Source organism: Cryptomeria japonica, chromosome 11 (assembly GCF_030272615.1).
Source record: "Cryptomeria japonica chromosome 11, Sugi_1.0, whole genome shotgun sequence".
In the NCBI taxonomy this organism is placed as follows: Eukaryota; Viridiplantae; Streptophyta; class Pinopsida; order Cupressales; family Cupressaceae; genus Cryptomeria; species Cryptomeria japonica.
The window spans coordinates 205,904,621-205,924,364 of record NC_081415.1 but is presented as its reverse complement, the minus strand read 5'-3'; positions in this window follow the sequence as shown (position 1 = coordinate 205,924,364).

Here is a 19,744-nt window from a genome sequence, read left to right as displayed (position 1 = left end):
AGAAAAGTGAGAATTAGACAAACAACATCAATTGTCGAATTATCCCATACATCAGCAATGATAGTATTATCATCAATTGACTCCTAGCCAACCAAAGCTCACCCTCCTCCTATTGATCATTTTTTATGTTGTTTAAAATGAACAACAAAAATAGCCAACTTTGAGATCAAGGGAACTTGTCAAAACCTAGCCAGCCAAGTACACCACACCCATAGGAAGAGGCGAAATGTGGTTGAGAGGAATAAGACCATAAATGGATAACATGATTCTTGGAATGTTGTGGCTAAGATATTTGAGATTGGGATTCTCAAACTCATCTAGAAGATTTACCATGATCATATCTACATCCACATGATGGGGAGGAAACAAGAGATAAGATTCAAATAATCATATAGGGAACATTACCCAAGTGATCATGAAATCTCCTCCAAATATGCAGTTCTTTTAGTACAACTTTGTAATCTTAGGCTTGGATGTACATAAGAATGTTAGAAGAAATCATATTAACTTTAGTTTACAAATAAAAGTGAGCATTAGGCAAACAACGTAAAATGATAGCTGAATTTCTATCTTTCCAAGTTTTGAAGAGAATTTTCACTCTAGAAGCATGTCAAATTTGAACAAATTTAAATGGGAGCCTAGTCTAATCACTCAACAACATCATAAATACTTGAAGAGTTCATGTATCTAACTTCAAGATTTTGAGCTCTAATATATAAACAAAATGATGATTGAGAGGCTCCTATTATTTATAGTATAGACAACATGGGTTGCTGATTTTCAAGCGAGTTATTTAAAAACTAAGCATAAGACCTTGTTGAACTATGTACCATATGAAATAAGTCATTTTAGGCTAAAAAATAACCACCTAAGTAGTTCTATAACCATTGATGCCAAGTGCCAATAGAAGAATAGAGGTGTCAATGGTGGTCTCAATTGGTTGACCATTAAAAGATGAAGCATTAGCTACGCATATCTCTTGTGGGATTTACAATTGTAAAATGTTGTTTCAACATACCATTTTCAATATTTTCTCCATAAATTGAAGGGCCTAATCTAAATATTTTGAACTATATGGGGAAGGATGAAATCAATAATAGTCTCAAAAAATTTATAATCCTAATCGGGTAACCAAATATTTAACTTGCCTTTAGGCAAGGATTAAAAATCATATGTTTTTCTAATAACAAGATACAAAATATTTATGATTCCTTTATTAATAATTTCAAATCATTAACCCAAGGGGATTTGTCAAGATGATGAAATTGATTTATGGAAATTGAGACCACCAAATAAATTACTAGTTAATTAAGAGGTCATTATAAGAGTATTTTCCATCACAAAAAATCCGAGCTGGATAGATTTTCAATCCTTCTAGATACTCTTAATAAAAAAAGTGCTTTATGTTTGAATAGTCTCCCTCATGGTGGGGAGAGTATGGAGACTAAGTTCTTTCAAAGATAATTGACCTATAGAACTCTTAAAGAAATATAATACTTAGTTTAAAAAAATTATATTTACAAGTACTCCCTTTTAGAGCTTTATTAATAAAATTAGCACAAATACCAATGCCTTGTTGATGGATTCAAAGAAGTCATAAACAACCAAAACCATGAGTGAGACAAATTGAATTCCCAAGTAATAGGATGAAAACCTTTAATATAGCTCACAAAAGCTTGAACGAAGTCTTTGAAAAACCTCTCAACTTTAAAATAAAAGACCTTAAAATAAAAGAAAATGCTAAAAAATATAGTGCATGTATGGAGTTTATTATCTAAAGAGAGAGGCTTGGCCTAAAAGGAAAATAAAATGCTCAAAAATAAAATCCTTTTGAGTATTTTATTTTCTTTTAAGGTCTAAAAGGAAAAGGAAAAGAAAATTCTCAAAAATCAAAATATTGGTTCATGATAATGCATTTTTAACTGAAAGAGGTCAAAAATATGTGTTTATGAATAAAATATTATCTACAAAATAGGGTATTTTACCATTGAATACTCAAGATAAAGGATTAGTACAATATTACATGGTAAAGAAGAGCCTATTTTATATTATTATTATCCCCAACAAGAGAGAAAGTAATAATAATACACATGCCTATCAACTAATTGAGTAGATGAACTATACAAGATAATACCTTTAATGAGCTTCTGAGAGATTATGTGGGCCAAAAGATAATGGAAGTCTATAGTAGAAATCATTTTATTTCAAAGAGATAAACAACATCCCTAATAAATAAATTAGAAGATCCCAATAGGATTGGATTGATGTCCATTAATGGTGATTGAAGCTAAGGTATTGGAGAATAAGAATATAGATAAATTAAATAAAAAGAGGCCCAAACATGAGTACCCAAAGCATGGCAATAATGATTTAGGCCATTGAGTGTGGTCATAGACCTAGGTAAAGCCAATTTTGATGAACATTGCAAATTTTTAAGAATGCACGAAGTTCATTTCATCCCTTCCCAAACAACAATAATTTTACTAAGAATGTACCATCGCTTGAGAAAACTAGTTTTCTTAGGTTGGATTGTCTAGGGAAGAAGTATTGTATGAATGAGGGCAAGAGGTTTGGAAATAATATTGTACAAAAAATTAGTAAGGTAATAGGCCACTAGTTACATATTTGATCTAGGTCTCCTTTTTTAGTTACGAACTTAATGTTGTATTTTCTTGTTATGTTTCCTAACAAATTTGCATGAAATATTCTATATAAACCTTGTGAAGCTTGTTAGGGTTTAGGTAGATATAGAGGAAATACATATTAACAATTATATGCAGACTCGAATACACAAAAGATGAAGAATCATACACAACACAAATAATTTATAGATTTAACGTGGTTCACCCAAAGTGGGCTACATCCACAAAACACAACTATCCAATCTTTCGTTATTATCTAGTAAAACAATACAACACCATTACAATGCCCTTTTCATTATAGCCACTCATAACATGCAATTTTTAGGGCAACCTACAAAGTTAGATTTTTAAGGCTTTTTACAATGTTGGTTTTTCAACAAAGAAAAAAAAATGCCCAAAAAATTTCCAAGAGATAAACAAGATCCCTAATAAATAAATTAGAAGATTGCAAGATGATAGGATTGATGTCCATTAATGGTGATTGAAGCTAAGGTATTGGAGAATAAGAATATAGACAAACTAAATAAAAAGAGGCTCAAACACACGAGTACTTAAAACATGGAGACTGATTTAGGCCATTGAGTGTGGTCATAGTAGACCTTGGTAATGCCAATTTTGATGAACATTGCAAATTGTTTAGAATGTGAATTTCATTTCTTCCCTTCCTAAACAACAATAATTTTACTAAGAATGTACCATGGCTTGACAAAACTAGTTCTCTTAGGTTGGACTAGCTGATACATCATGAGTGTATAGTACTTGCATGATCAGTTGCCACATACCAACAATCTCCCACTTGTAGAGTGATCAGGCTCCACACCAAAAAATCTCCCACTTGGAGACTGATCTTGGATGATATTTCTGCACTTGTAACTTCCATTAGAAAAAAGACCTAGACTTGGTTTTTCCTTAATTTCATGATTTTCAGTCAAGAAGGCCAATAGTAATTGATGAGGAAATCAACTTCTCCCATGTGACTGCCTTCATGAACATATTTGTAGGATTGTCACTTGTGTGAATTGTTTTAAGTTGTAACTAGTCTTCCTCCAAAACAAACCATAGGAAGTGGTACCTAAGCTGAATATGTTTTGTCCTTGAATGAAGAGAAGAATTCTTTGCAAGATGAATGGAACTCTGGTTATTAGTGTACAATGAGCTATCCTCCCACATCTTGTCCAATTCCTCTAAAAATGTTGTAACCAAATCATCTCCTTGCTAACTTTAGTAGTTGCCACATATTCAGCTTGAGTGGTTGAAAATGCGACAACCTTTTACTGTCTAGAAATCCAACTAACTGCAGTTCCCCCTACGGTAAAAACATACCTCGTAGTACTCCTTGTATCAATATCACTGCCAGATCAGAGTCAACATATCCTCGTAGAGAAGAATTTGATCCTCTAAAATATAATGCCTTTGTAGTAGTACCTCTCAAATACCCGAGAATCCATTTTACAGCATTCCAATGTTCCATTCTCGAATTTCTCATATACTTGCTCACAACTCCCACTGCATGTACAATATTTGGTCGTGTGAATATGATCACATACATCAGACTACCAACAACTGATGAATACAAAATGTTAGACATTTTATTTACCTCTTCCCATGTCTTTCAACACCTCCTTAGTCAATTTTAAATGACTAGCCAAATGTGTACTAACTGCTTTTGCATTCTGCATGTTAAATTTTTTCAACACCTTCTTTATATCTCACTTTGGGACAAAGTTAATGTTTTATTTTTCTTGTCTCATTCCTCATACTAAGGATTTTCTTAACTGTACCCAAATCCTTCATAGAAAATGACTTTAGTAATTTTTGTTTAAGTTCATTTATATGTTGCATGCCAGACCCAACACCAAGCATGTCATCAACATTAAGTAACATGATAATATAATTGTCATTATCCAATCTCTTAAAATAAACACAATAATCAAAATGACATCTATGGTAACCTTGTTCATCCATGAAACTATCAAATCTCAAATACCATTGCCGAGGTGCTTGCTTTAGGCCATGCAAACTCTTCTTCAACCTACACACTAACTCTTCCTTACCTTTGACCTCATATCCCTATGGTTGTTGCACGTAGATTTCCTCCTCCAAAACCCCATGGAGAAAATCAATTTTAACGTCTAGCTTTTCATGATGCAAGTCTTCTGCACCACAAGACTTAGAACAATTCTAATTGAAGTCATTTTTACAAGTGGAGAAAATATTTCATCAAAATATATACCCTTTTCTCTGAAAAAACCTTTTACCATGAGTCTGGCCTTATATGTTTTACGTCCCCCGTCCTCTTTCTTCAACCTATAAACCCATTTATTTGGCAAGGCTCTTTTCCCTACAGATAATGTGACTATGTCTAAGCCTGATTTTGTATCAAGGAATCCATTTCCTCTTTCATGCCTAGCTCCCACGATTGTTTGGTATCCACCTGCATTGCTTCTTCATATCCTTCTAGTTCACCAGAATCAGTTAATAAAATAAAATACAAAGAAGGGGAAAATATTTTAGGAGGTCTACTTAACCTTGTAGAATGTCTAACACTTGTAGGAGTTTGTTGGATGTTTTGTTGTTGCTAAGCATCAAGTACCAATGACATTTTATTTTAAGGAATCTCATCCAACACCACATATTCCTTTTTGACCTGTTCATGCTTCTTTTCCTGCATCTATTTTTTATACAAGACCTTCTCATTGAATATAACATCTCCACTTCTAATTATTTTCTGATTTTCAAAATCCCATAATTGATAACTAAAGTCATCTATTCCATATCCAATGAAGGTACCTTTTTGAGATTTGGCATCAAGCTTGGTTCTATTTTCTTTATCAACATGAGAAAAAGATTCACAACCAAATGTTTTCATATAAGAATAATTTACCTTTTTACCACTCCATGCCTCCTTTGGAATGCCACCATCCAAAGGATTTGAAGGTCCTTTGTTTATCAAATAAATGACAGTATGTACATTTTCCTAGAAATGTAGGGGGGGTCCAACATGCAATCTCATGCTACTTTCACGCTCCATGATGGTCCTATTCATTCTCTCAGACACACCATTTTCTTGTGGGGTTCCTAGAACCATCTATTGCCTTTGGATTCCATTAAAAGAACAATAATCTTCAAATGATTTGCTGCAATACTCGCCTCCATTATAAGATTTGAGACACTTTAACTATTTTCCTACCTCATTCTCAACCAAAGCTTTCTATTTCTTAAAAGTTTCAAAAACATCTTATTTTCATCCCTCTCTCACTCATGTGCCCAAGTATATGGTGCCATAGTTTTGTATTTGTCCTTGCAATATTTATTGTAGTTGTCCTTGCAACAACTTTTTATGTAGTAGCTGAGGTAGAATAAGTATTACCAGTCTAAAAATACAATGTGTCTACCTTTTTCACCTTTTGTGACCTTCCAAATATTGTCTATAGAGGTAACTATGCAACCTTCACTACCTAGTTGTCCTATGGAAATTAAATTTCTTCTTAAATTTGGGACATGCGTTACCTCCTGCAACAACCAGTCATTTCCATTCTGCAACTTGATTTTTATATTGCCTTTTCCAACAATCTGACAGGGCTCATCATCACCCAAATATACCTATCCAAAATCACCCTGAACATAATCTAGAAATAAATTTCTATGGGGTGTGGCATGAAATGAAGCCCCTGAATCTATTACCAAAGAATCATTAACATTATCTAGCCACAAAACTAAGGCATCTTGTAAAGTATTACTTGCAACATTGGCTTCCTTACACTCATCTTGATTTTTGTCTCCTTGTTTATTTTTCCTAGACCAAAATTCTTTCTTTAAATGTCTTATCTTTCTACAGTACCAATAATAATTTCTTCCTTTTCATTAAGATAATCCTTTCTTTGACTTCCCTCATGATTTTTCATGATTTTCTATTTTTTTCCTCTTTCCTTTGGTCTTCACCTACTCTCTGCATTCAAAGAAGTACCTGATGATGTTGAAGTCTCACTTGTGCTTTTCCATTACATTTCCTCACTTAGGATAGCACCAACAACATCATCAAATTTCAAAGTGTTTGTACCAGAGATAGATAGAGTTACTTGCAACCATAACCAAGCTATTCCAGCTTTCTCACAAAGAACATAAAATTAAGAGAGCCCTAACCTCTTCATCAAAGTTGAATTTTATATAAGTCAATTGGCTAGTAACTATAATAAATTAACTTAAATGATTTTCTATAGATCCTCCTTCTCTCATTTTCATGTTAATAAAAATTATTCATAAGAAATACCTTATTCGAAGCTGAGGATTTCTCATACAATTTCACTAGTGTTGCCATCAAGGTTTCCGTCATTTTTTTATTTTGATATATTAAATTCTATAGATAGTGCAAGACACAACTAAATGGTCTGCAGTGCCCTTTTGTCTAGAATATCCCAATCTTCATTTGATATCATGGTAGGTTTCTTTGATTTTCCTTCCAATGGCCGCCATAGATCTTTTTGATATAGGAAATCCTTCATCTACATTTTCCATAACTAATAATTATGGCCATCAAACTTCTCGACCTTGAATTTTCTTTCTTCCATATTTTTGACTCAAATATGAAAGTCCTCGCCAATTTACAGAAATACACAACTTTGATACCAATTGTTATGGTTTCAACAGACCCGGAGAAAATAAAAATTAACAATTATATGTAGATTCAAATACACAAAAGATGAAGAATCATACACAACACAAATAGCACAAAGATTTAACGTGGCTCACCCAAAGTGGGCTACATCCACATAATGCACCCATCCAATCTTTTCTTATTATCCAATAAAATAATAAAACAACATTGCGATGCCCTTTTCATTCTAGTAGCTTATAACATGCAATTTTTAGGGCAACCTACAAAGTTGGCTTTTTAGGGATTTTTACAATGTTGGTTTTTCAAAAAAGAAAAAAAAACACCAAATACCAACTTACATTACGAGTGTACAGTATGTTGGAACCCTAATTTTTGACAAAATTTAGTCTTCCTTAAAATACCTAATTAGCTGTTTTCCTGAACCCTACCATCATTATGACTCTTAAATTTCATTCAACCTAGCAGAAAATCCTCTATATTACTAACACTAGGCTCTATGTAAATTCATGATACTAGTTTGAGAAGAATGGTTTATTCAACTATCAGATAAAGTTATTATTGTTACAAGTTCATTAATCAAATACTTGATATTGCAAAAATTTCTATATGTGGGGTAAAATGGGTTCGCACAAGGGTAAAGCTTAGCATATAACTTCAAAACAAAGCATTAAAGTGTTTTTGGTGAGAAAGCCATCTTTCAAAAAGACTTAGTGGGCAACTCAAAAAAATGAACACCATTTTGGAGTAACAAATAGAACCGACAAAGAAAATATAACCTTCTTCGTAAAGGCCAGTTACACCAAAAAGGGGTTCCTATATTGATATATTTTCCTTTGTGTTTCACCATGTTGGTAAACAGATTTGTCACTGTGAATTCTCCTTCAAAATTGACCCTATTTGCCCAAAGAGCAGTGACAACTGTTTCAACAGTTGGAGAGATTGTGGTGAAGCCACAATCTTCCTCTGCATTTGAGAGGGGCAGCTCCCTCGTATGATGGGTTTTTTGGGATTTTTGTGTACCTTTTACCTGAAACTACAAAAAGGAGACAAAACTAAAGAAAGGTGAATAATAGAAACCCCAATGATAGACATACAAACACCAAATAGGATTTCACAAATGATGACAGATACAAAGGGGGTTTAAGAACAAAACAAGTTTTAACTTGCAATGATGATGAAAGAAGGGTGACATATCTCCAAATACAAAGAGATGGGTAACTTCAGCACATCCAAACCAAGATACCAAAGCTTGATTGTATTCCATTACATCAATTGCATTAATTATAAGCATTCCAATAGATGACAAACGATTTGCACATAGACAAAAGATATCACCAATTTGACAAACGAAAAATCAGTAATAATAACTCAAGAAGCACATCTAGAACATACGAGCTAAATGCATCCTTTATTATTTCCATAAAATTATACAATCTCAAGAACTCTTCTATACAAAGTGTAAACACAAAAGCCATCAAACTATTTCTCTTAGAATTTTTCCATAGTCTCCCCCCTATAAGAGTCCCCCTTTACAATGCAAAAGCCTTTTATTTCTAGGCTAGAGAGAATAAATACCTTATAACTACTTGGCCTAACTACTTAGGATAACTAACTAAGTTAGTCACTTAGGATAACTTACTAAATTAGTCAATTATGATAACTAACATAAGTGAACACTTAGAATAACTACCTTTTTAGAAATAAGTTAGGATTTACGTAACTTTTACAAAGCTCAAGCCAAAAAGCTAACTTTAGTTACAATTGGTGACTTAAGTCACTTTTACAAAAAAGAAACAACTTAAAACTTATGACTTTGACAAAAAACAAGTTATTGGTTTTGTTGTATCACTTGTCCACAATGTACCCTTGATTATGTATTTACATCTAGAAGCACTCGTATATTGGAGGACTTGAAATTGTATTCACAAGACATAAATTTTGTTCATATTTCTCATGAATTCTAGTTTAAAATGTCACAAATGTAATTATTCCTTTCCATGTCATTTTGGGCTTTCCATTGAATCCAATTGTTATCCTTTGAGAACTTACAATTCAAAAGAGCTCATCATCCTTCATACTTTGATAGATTTCCATGCACAGGCATTATAAGGTCGAGGGTCAATTCTCAATGTACTTTGATGGTAATTGATACCTTTTGGTTTCATTCTTTGAGGTGACATCCCTTCATGGCTTTCTGTCAAACAATGCAACCACTGTTTATGACTCCACATTTTACATATATACCACTCGGAGTAGTTGTGGTTGTAACTTCTAGTAAAATCCTTCTATCTTTCGTGCTTAGATGGATATTTGTAGCCTATTCCAAAGCTATCATTTTGGTATGCAGATAGTAGGTTGGCAGAGGTGTGGGTGAATTTGGCTTTATGCTTGCCAATTGCATTTGCTGGAGAACTACAAACTTGTTTGACAAAAGCATTTCATGCATAACATGCAATCTTTGCATTTCATAAGAAGACATCTCTTTAATGCATTATGTTAGACCGGTGCATGCGCTTGTCTATGTTTCCATTTCCTTACAAACAAAATGAAAATATTTGACAAGAATCCCAAATTCATTACACTTTGGTAGACGTTCATATGCATTTCAGTTCATCCATTTCTTGTAGATGCCACAACATGCACTCATAGAATGTTATGAGACCATATTTCTTTGAGGCATTTGTACAAACAATTCTTGAGCATCTTCTACGCCTGGCATGAGATGCACTTGCTTGAAATTTTCTAAAGCATTTTTGCCAAGTTCATTTTGCCTCTAATCACGATATGTAGTTTGTAGTATAGGTAGGTATAATAACTACTTTCTTTGTGCCATCAGGTAGTTATAATAAGTTCCTTCCTCTAGTGATTGACAACTTTCTCTTATTTTCAAAACCTCTGACATAGCCAAAAAAAACTTGTCGATTCCCAAAAATTCCTCCTCATTCGGTGAATTGATGACCACCCACAATTCCATGGCATTTTGTTCAACTTTCACAACTTGCCAATGTACAGGTTAGAATAACTAATTCTTTAATGAATGAGAACGCATCAGTGGCTTTCAAAAATTGGCATATTTGAAAACTTGGCCAACTTGCTGATAAATGAGTGCATTGGGTCTTTTGTCAAAGGAGCTAACTCACCAAAAAGTTAAGAGCATAGGGCATCGACCTTTTTAGATATATCAACATCTTTGTAAACTAAACCAACCTGTAGCTAACAACCAAAATTATTGAAGGGCTTAATGATTCTTCACATCCTTTCTTATAGTTCATCGACATTTGAAAGCACTTGAATCACACTTTGAATATTCATATCTTGTCAAACTTGGATTAATAGAAAAATTGAACATGAGAAAAATTGGAACTACAACATACAACATTATTATGGTTTTGAATTCCTTTGCTTGACATATCCCAAATGCCTTTGCTTGAAACATTTGGTTGTCGACCCTCCATAGAAAGTCTCTATATATTTTTAAAGTAAATGCATTTTGCACATGTTCATGATCATTATTTTTTGTGAGATAACATATCTCCGAAATATTTTGTTAATCAATTTCATTGTTTTACTTGTGATTTCGGCACACTCCATCACCACTTTGTAAGGTCTTTGGCTAAGGTGACAGATGATTTTTCTCCACTATGGTGAGATATTTAGCACCTCAAGATGACCAAGAGGTTATCAGTTCAAGGAGCTTAACAAGAAAGTTCAAAATTTTGCTAAGTTTAAAATAAGGGTAACTATTGGAATACAATGAATCCAAGAACACTAAGAAGGGGGGGGGGGGAATTAGTGTTCTCCCAGTAACCCAAGATTTTAACCTTTTATAACATACACATATAAATGGGTAAATGAAGAAACATATAACATGAAGTAAATAAACTAGCCACATGAATAAACACCATAACACACTGAATTTATACGTGGAAAACCTCAAAGAGGAAAAACCATGGTGGGATTTGTGACCCACAATATCAATTCACTGGCCATATGAAAGATATTACATAGCATGGGGGCCTACACATGCAGGAAGGCACACTTCCTAGAGCACACTGCTCAACAGAAAAGAGTCTCACTGACTACAAGCTTCTGCTGAGATAAAACAGTAATGGTGAAATCACAAAATGCATCTGCAATGCCAAAAAGAGTTCCGGTTATAGACCTGTTCTGTACCGGTTCATAAACCCCGAACCCTTCTACCAATATCTCATTTCCTCCAAGAATGCTTTACAAATCATCTACTGATCATTGCATGATATAACATTTGCATACAAATGACCTACATACATATCCTTTGCATCACCTTATTCTACTATCTTGTTATATACCAAAATGACCTAACAGACTGACTTATATACCCTTTATAAACAATATGCCTTATGTTGGCTTACAATACAAAAGATATTTAATGTCGGCCCTATACAATAATTATAAAATGATTTTACAAATAAAACCTTTTGGATCTCAGACTGATGTCGACTTCACTAAAGTGCTGAATGCCAGTGTTGCTGCCGGTGATGACCCTAAATATTCTAATGCCGGTATCTGTCAGTGTATGTCTTCAAATGTTGGTACCTGCCGGTATAAGCCTTCAATAGAATCTTGTTTCCATCAATGACAACATATGAATCCAATGAGTTTTAATTGCCAACAATCTCCCCCTTTGGCATTGATGGCAACACTCATGTGAAAAATGGATTCCCTGCAGGTTCAACCAAAACATGAAACATGCCCCCCCTGAGCTGATTGACTCTGTCAGCAATATACTCTATCTGATATCCCCCCCTAGGATTATATATTTTTCACATACATATACTCTTCCCCTTTGGCATCAATGCCAAAGACCGGTGAAAGAATTGAAAGAATAATTACAGATTACTTTATTGGAGCTTGACCAATCTCAAGATTTCTGGGTAAGTTTTCTCTAGCAATTGTACATAGGTATCCTAGATGGTTTTGAATGTTTCAAATATGGATACAATTCCACTCAGTAAATATGCTAGTGTTTCTTTCTCAATGAATTTTGTCGGTGTGGGCTTCACAAGCATATCCATACATTCCCTCTTATGTACACCAAGTGAATCCAATCTTGGACTCACCAAACCTCTGAGACTCCTTGCTTTCTAAATAATCTTGTCTCTTTCCTTTTCAAAAGAAAAAAACTTGGTTCTCCAAAGTCAAAATTTGTCCATCAATGAATGTTGTAAGTGAAGTTAGTACATCAAAAGAATTAGCAATATTAGCAATCTGTTCATGTAACTCTTTTAACCTCTTGTCTACATTTGTTGTAAGAATCTCTATATTACAACAGGCCCTGTAGATGTTAGTACATTGTTTCAAAGAATTTTCAATAAGTATAATTTTTTCTTCAACCTTCCTCTTCTCTATCTCAATAATCTGATCAAAAGTGGCTTTCTTGGCTAGAGTAAATCTTTCAAGTACTTTCTCGTCAGAAATCTAGTGCAATGATTGAAAGTTTTTAGATATGTGCTCTATCAATGTCTTAAGCTTTCCAGAGGGGCTTGCTTCATTTTCAATCATACAGTCAGTAATAAATCTATGCAAAACTATTATTGATTTATCTATTATTCCTTTGTCTACAGATCCTTCCTTCATTAGCTTTTGAGTAGCCATCATCATTAGCTTTGTGGGACTCATCTCTATGATTGATTTCTTCTCAACTTGAGAAGTGTCAATTGCCAAAAGTTTTGTTGGGGAATCAATTACTGGTATGGTACTAGGTGTCTTATCATTCTCCTTTTCCTTATCCTCTCCTAGTGTATCCCTTTTCTCATCCTCTTTTGCACTGGTGGCTTCGCCACATGGTGTAGTATCTGTTACTGTCGGTGGAGTATTGTCCATAATATTATCTGTAACCTATACATTATCTATTTTTATTTGCTCAGACTGTACAAATATTGTCTTTGCCGGTTTAGTTTGTACACTCTCATCAGTTTTAGGTATAATTGTCAGTTCATTCAAAATTTGATCTGAACTTCCCAAAATTCCTTTCCCTTTTGATCTGTCTGGAATGGTGGGAGTTGTTGCCTTAGCAAATTCTTCTTGAGAAGTGAGAAAATCAGGATTCTTTTGGAAGAATTTAGCCCAACCATCTCTAGTCTCATTTATTATCTCATTGACTCTATCCATCATTAATCTTATTTGTTGGGGTTTGCTACTAAAGAATGTTCTATTTGCAACATCTATACATCTTTTCATTTCCTCATTATCTATAGAGCCACACATACTCAAAAGTTCAACTTCTTTAATCTCTCTATCCCTCCTGATTGCATCTAGCTTATTATACAATGATAAAGGAATTTCCTTCAAAATCTCTACCAAAGCCTTCTTATATATATCTAAATGTAACAAGATTGCTTCTTCCATTTCATTTTTCTCATTATCATCTAAATCTTCATAGAAATTTGACACATTCTTCAAAATTAAATCTTTTGTTACCTCGTCAATTAACTCTGCACAAGTCATTTTACCAGATTCATTTGCTTCATCACTCTTTCTCTCCTTGCTGGGGGTTGCAGGAGTGTATGGAGTAGGTTTCCTTACTGGAGGTGTGGTTGTAGTTGTTACCTTTCTTACCAACTTCCTCCTTGGTTCCACCTTCTTCTCTTCTACCGAAGGCTTGTCAGCTTTCTTCCTCTGTACCCTTCTGAATGCAAGAGGTTGATTATCCTTTGGATCAGAGTCAGAAGTGATAGAAGAAATGAAAGTCTCAGGCCTCTTTACCTCAAAAGCACTAACTGTTTCTAGTTGATCTACTGGTTTAGATCTAGAACCTAGGTCTATATCTATCCTGTGAATTACATTTTGAACAAATGTAGACATTTTGTCTATCTTCTTTTCCCTCCTTTTCTTGTTGAAACCAATTTTGACCTCAAGATCCTTCTCCTTTGTAGTGCCAAAGTCTTCAGCCTTATCATCTAAAGGAGCATCAATCAACATTTTAGCATATAGCTCCAAGATGTTGTCATCTACTTCATAACCCAATTCAGTGACCCATATAGTTTTAGGTTCCCCTGCTTCCATCAGTGTCTCATCTGTTTTAACCATGAAGCAAATATCAGTAGAGTATTTCTCTACAATGTGTTTGGAGATTCTCTCCCTCAGTCTCATGTTTTATTGAAAAGTTTTAAAGTATCCCCAAAGCTTCTCATCCCTGTTACTACTAAGACCAGTGATTGCATCTTTTATTTGCATACCTACCGGTATGTCATGAGCCCAATGTTTCTTTCCCAAACCAAGTAGCTCATTCATGAAGTACAACATCAAACAAACAATAAGTTTGCCAAACTGGAAAGTTCCTTTCATAACACCTTTGATCTTGCCAAGATTTAACATCAATTCACTCCTTGATCATTCACATAAGTCATACTTTTCATTATTCTTTATCATTTGATATGCAACATGGATATAGGAACTGGCAACAGAGTTCAATCAACTTGATTGAGTTACCTTGTAGCCGATGATCATGCTGGAAAATTTCACATATGTATCTTTGATGGTGCTGATCCTCATTGATCTTCCATCATGGGTTGTGTCAGTGAGCTTCTCAACCGCAGTGTTAGAGATCTTCTTTTCTGGTTCCTGTCCAACTTTGGGTAAGTTGGTGACCACTTGAATTGCTTCTTTGTTGATCATGTGAGGCCAGTCCAGCTAGATAAATTCATTATGGACCCTGCTCAGAACATATCTGATCACTTCATCCTTGAATTCTAGTATATACAGGATACCGATTAACCCTAGGTCTTCAATGATTTGATATTCCACCTTGATTGTTCTGGAGCTTCCTAGTATCTTAGATTGATACATTCCCTTGATTTCCTTAGTGCCTAGATCCTCCAAGGTGCAATGAATATAGGCCCTGACATCTTTCACATAAACCATGCCATCGGGAACCCTCAAAAAATGCACCAATAGAGTCTTCCTTCATAGAAATTTGGGGAACTTCCTTGAAAACAGGTCTAAGCCTATCCTTAACCTCAACAATAGTGAGATTCACGATGAAAGTAGGAGGAGATGATGATCCAGATGCCATTATAAAGAAATACTTGGATAACAGTCACCGGTTGAAAGATTTTGATTACTTCTGGAAATTCTTCGGAATGCCTTTTCTCGCTCTTGATTGCCTATGATTTTCCTTTGCTTCACTCTAGTTTGCTCGAGTACTGGATGAGTGAAAATGAGTTCATTTTTCCTTTTTATCAGTGAGTAAACCTTAATTCATCACTGTCATAAATGCTTAGCGATGTGCCCTACCAGATGCCAGTTTCAAATTTTTATGCTAGATAAACCTTCATCAATGTTCAATACCACTCTCCATATTCCAGGGAATATGCAAGATTTGTAATGATTTTTCCAACCCCTAAGGCGTATGCCTCAGTTACCAGTTGAATTTCCTGTCGGTGCATGAATGCTTTGTTCTATTGGTGGAGTTAATGGTGCAGTTACCGGTGTAGTTGCATCTCCACTTGGTTCTTCAAACTTTCTAACCCATCTCTTGGTGTGATATTGTTGTATTTCATCTACCTTCTGCTTTCCTTTCTCATTTGCTTTATCATTGCTAACTGATGTAGTCTTGCTTCTGCAGTACTTAGCACTGTGACCTATTTTGTTGCATGCATAACATGTAACATTGTTCTTTTGAATTGCTTTAACATATCTAGTGTCATTCCTTGACCTTCATTGATTAGCCAAATGTCCAAACTTTCCACATGCATGACACTTAACATTCATTCTGCAATCTTTTGACTTATGACCATATTTATTGTAATTTGTGCATTGACCGGGAACTAAATTATAGTTCTGATTTGTTCTATTTCTACATTGTCTAGCCATATGCCCAAATCTATTACAAACAAAGAATCTACCATTGAATTTGTAAGCATTAGATTGCCTTACTGGTTTCCTTTGGTCTGATGAGTTTTGCATACCGGTTGTCTGATCTTCATTTGCAATATCGGAGCTTTCTATTGGAAATATGCCTTGAATTCTCCTGACCAGTGTTCGGGTTGATCGGGGTAACTTACCTCGATGGAACAACTTGTGGGAAGGTATCAGGTTGGACTCTTTCTATTGGGACAACTTTGGCCGATGAACTCGACTTCTTAGATTTGGTATCGACTATCGGGAGAGGTTGTTATTCGCTACACCAAAATCCCTATGTGTTAGCTGTCTTCCAATTGGAATGCTTCGCATATTAGAATAGCTGGTCTTAGGTCATCCCGATGACCTGATGAAGTCAACTTCAGTCATCGGGGTAGCATTGGCTATCCGATGTGCAAGTTAGATGTAGATCTAACAGTCATCGCTTCACCGAAATGTGAAACTGTTCGTTGAATACCAATACGGACTTGCGACAAGGCGGGATAAAATGTTAGGTCCCGGAGACAACTGAGAGGGGGGGGGCTGAATCAGTTGTCTGATAAATTTAACCAAAAGCAACTTAAACAACTCTAATACTTTATACTGGTAAACCAGTCTAATATGTTGGTAGATAGTTTTAATAGTTAATTGTAATACCGGTAAGATTTTAATGCATGAAACAAAAGGAACAAAGTCATCCACAACACATAACACTAAAACTTATATGTGGAAACCTTGTAAGGGGAAAAACCACGATGGGAAACCTTACCCACAATCGGATGATACTACTGCAGATAGTAAGTGTATACAAATGGGGTCTACACATGCAGAAAGGCCAAGTGCCTAGAGCTCACTGCTCAATGGGAGTCACACTAACTACAATTGGATGGTTAAATCCAATAAGAATGTACTGCTTAAAATAGCATCTTCATATGCTGGATTCAATACTGGTGTAATTCTGATTGTCTTCACAAAAACCTAGCTTCACCTTCAAATGATGTCTGCATGTATAGCTCTGCTTAATCTCGCATATACCTTCTTACAATTATTTTTCACATTCCACATCCGATCTTACAATTAAGATCTTACATTTATACCATAACCTAAGACCAATTTTAGTAGGTCGGCTCTACAAGATATTACAATAAAAGTATTTTACAAACAAAACAATATCCAATGCAATAACCAATTGAACATGTCGACTTAATGCATTTACAAAAATAATTAATTATTTCCAAAGCGTGTCATGCTGATCTGGAAAAGATAAACATGTCGGTGTATACCCTGGACCTATCTATTGGTAATAGCAAATATGTAAATACAATTATTCCAATAAACCAATTTTTAAGACAAGGTGTCCAAAACATGTCTTCAAAATAACCATGTGTTTTCCATGCTATTCCAAGTGTCGGTGAACATTATAACTTGCCGGTGCACCAGATATCAGTGACTATGTGCTTGCCAGTGAATGTTGTTGATTCTCCAAAATACCAGAGTTGATAGTGTTTAGTAGGTGTTGACATCAATGACAAAACCATACCAAAATACCAACACAAAAGGCATGCAGGTTAGATGCAGATCTAATGATCATTGCTATCCTGTGGTGGGAAACTGCATGATGTATAACTATCCAGAGTTGGCAACCAAGTGGTGGGGCCCGATAAAAGAGCAACTTAGACGGGTTAATGGGTGAGCAAGTCCGGGATGGTCAGACGATTGTCGCTATACCGCTATGACAAGATGCACAAAGTTTATCCTCCATGACTTGGCAACCAAGGTGGGGCCTGACAAAGAAGAGCTTCATTCTGGGTGGTTAGTGAGGTCGTGCTAAGGTGGCAAGGTAGGGACCCCAGAGCCAATCAGAGGGTGCCATGTGGCAGAGCACAAAAAGAGATCAAGGAAGATCAAATGATCGGGGTAGTTGTTTGGTTGTCTTGCCGATATCTTGATGGAGTCACCTTCGGTGATTAGGGTATCATTGGGAGATTGGATCTACCTATTGGACTGCTATTCTGATGAGCCAATGAAGCCATCTATAGTTGTACCGGGGATCGGGATTACTTGTTCATAGTTTGGCCAATGACCCGATGGTTTGGTGTAGACATCCTCAGAGTGATCAGGGATCGGGGAGACAGTAGGAAGGTTTTGTCGATGCCCTGATGGGATCATATATTGGTCATCGAGAGATTAGAGTAACTCATTTGGAGTCTTTCTGATGGTCGATGGGGAATATCGGACTGCGGATGGCCACCCAGACCGAAGTCCAAAAGACTAGTAGGAAGACACTTAGATTTTTTTCTGTCAGGGTACTTGAATACGAACTGAACCGACTTCTGGATGAATGTGGGATAATCAGTTTTGATGAGTTCATGAACCAACTAGCAGTCACTCGACAGTTACACTCTGAAGTTGTTATTCTAACTAACAAGAATGTAATGATCTAATTCGATAGATGACATGTTTGAAGTCAGAGGATCAGAGTGATCATTGTTGTATTCTATGGGGAGTTATTGTATAAATCAGAGTGTGGTCGTGCAGAGCAGAGGTTGAATGATGGTTTAGCAAAGCAGAGTGAAGCAATAAGTTTTTTTTGATCAGAGCATAATGGAGTGACTACGAAGGGATGTAGAGAGGCTATGGTGTTGTAGTCCTGCATGCTTGCATGCTTGTAGTCGTGAATTTTTTTCATAATGTTATAGCAGAATTCCAAAATATGTAGACTGAGAATGAATACCTTCTCTATTAAGAATTAATCTTTATTGTAATTTGTTTACTGTAAATAAAGTAGTCTTTTAGTTGGGTGGTGGGTTTTTTCCCATAAGGGTTTTCCCACATAAATCTTGGTGTTATTTCTCTGTGTGTTTGGATATTTGAATCATCTATTTGTGTCATCTTAATGTGTTGCAAAAGAATTTTAAAAAGGCATACTTGCATTATTCCCCTTAGAATTGGCATAGGAGAGCGTTTTCCGCACTGTGCTTTCCTTACAAGTGGTATCAGAGCCTGGCTTGTTTTGTTATCCTTGTTGGGTAGGGTTGGTTTTTTGTGTCAATTCTATTTTCAATGGGAGTCTAGTAGAGTGTTTATTTGTCTTGTTTGCAGATTGAGATGGCGAATGCTTCTGGGCGAATGGAGATCAAGAAATTCAATGGTGTTAGTTTTGAGTTGTGGAAACTCAAGATGGAGGACTTATTGGTTGATAGAGATATCTGGGTTGCTGTGACTGCAACTTCTAAGCCTTTAGGCATGAAGCAAGAATATTGGGATCTTGCAGATAGAAAATCTAGAGGGTTAATCAGACTCTATTTGGCAGATTCCATTCTACTAAATGTCCAGGAGGAGAAGACTGCTAATCTTCTGTGGAAGAAGCTTGGAGACATTTATCAGGGAAAGTCTCTGGTAAATAAGTTGTATATTCCCTAAAGATGGATGAGGGTACATCTGTTGCAGATCATTTGAATTTTTTTAACATGATTGTTGCTCAGCTAACCTCTATAGGAGTCCAGATTGATGACGAGGATCGATGTATGCCTCTGTTATGTTCTTTTCCTGACACTTGGGATCATCAGGTAATGGCCATTGGGAGTAAAACAACCAAGCTCACATT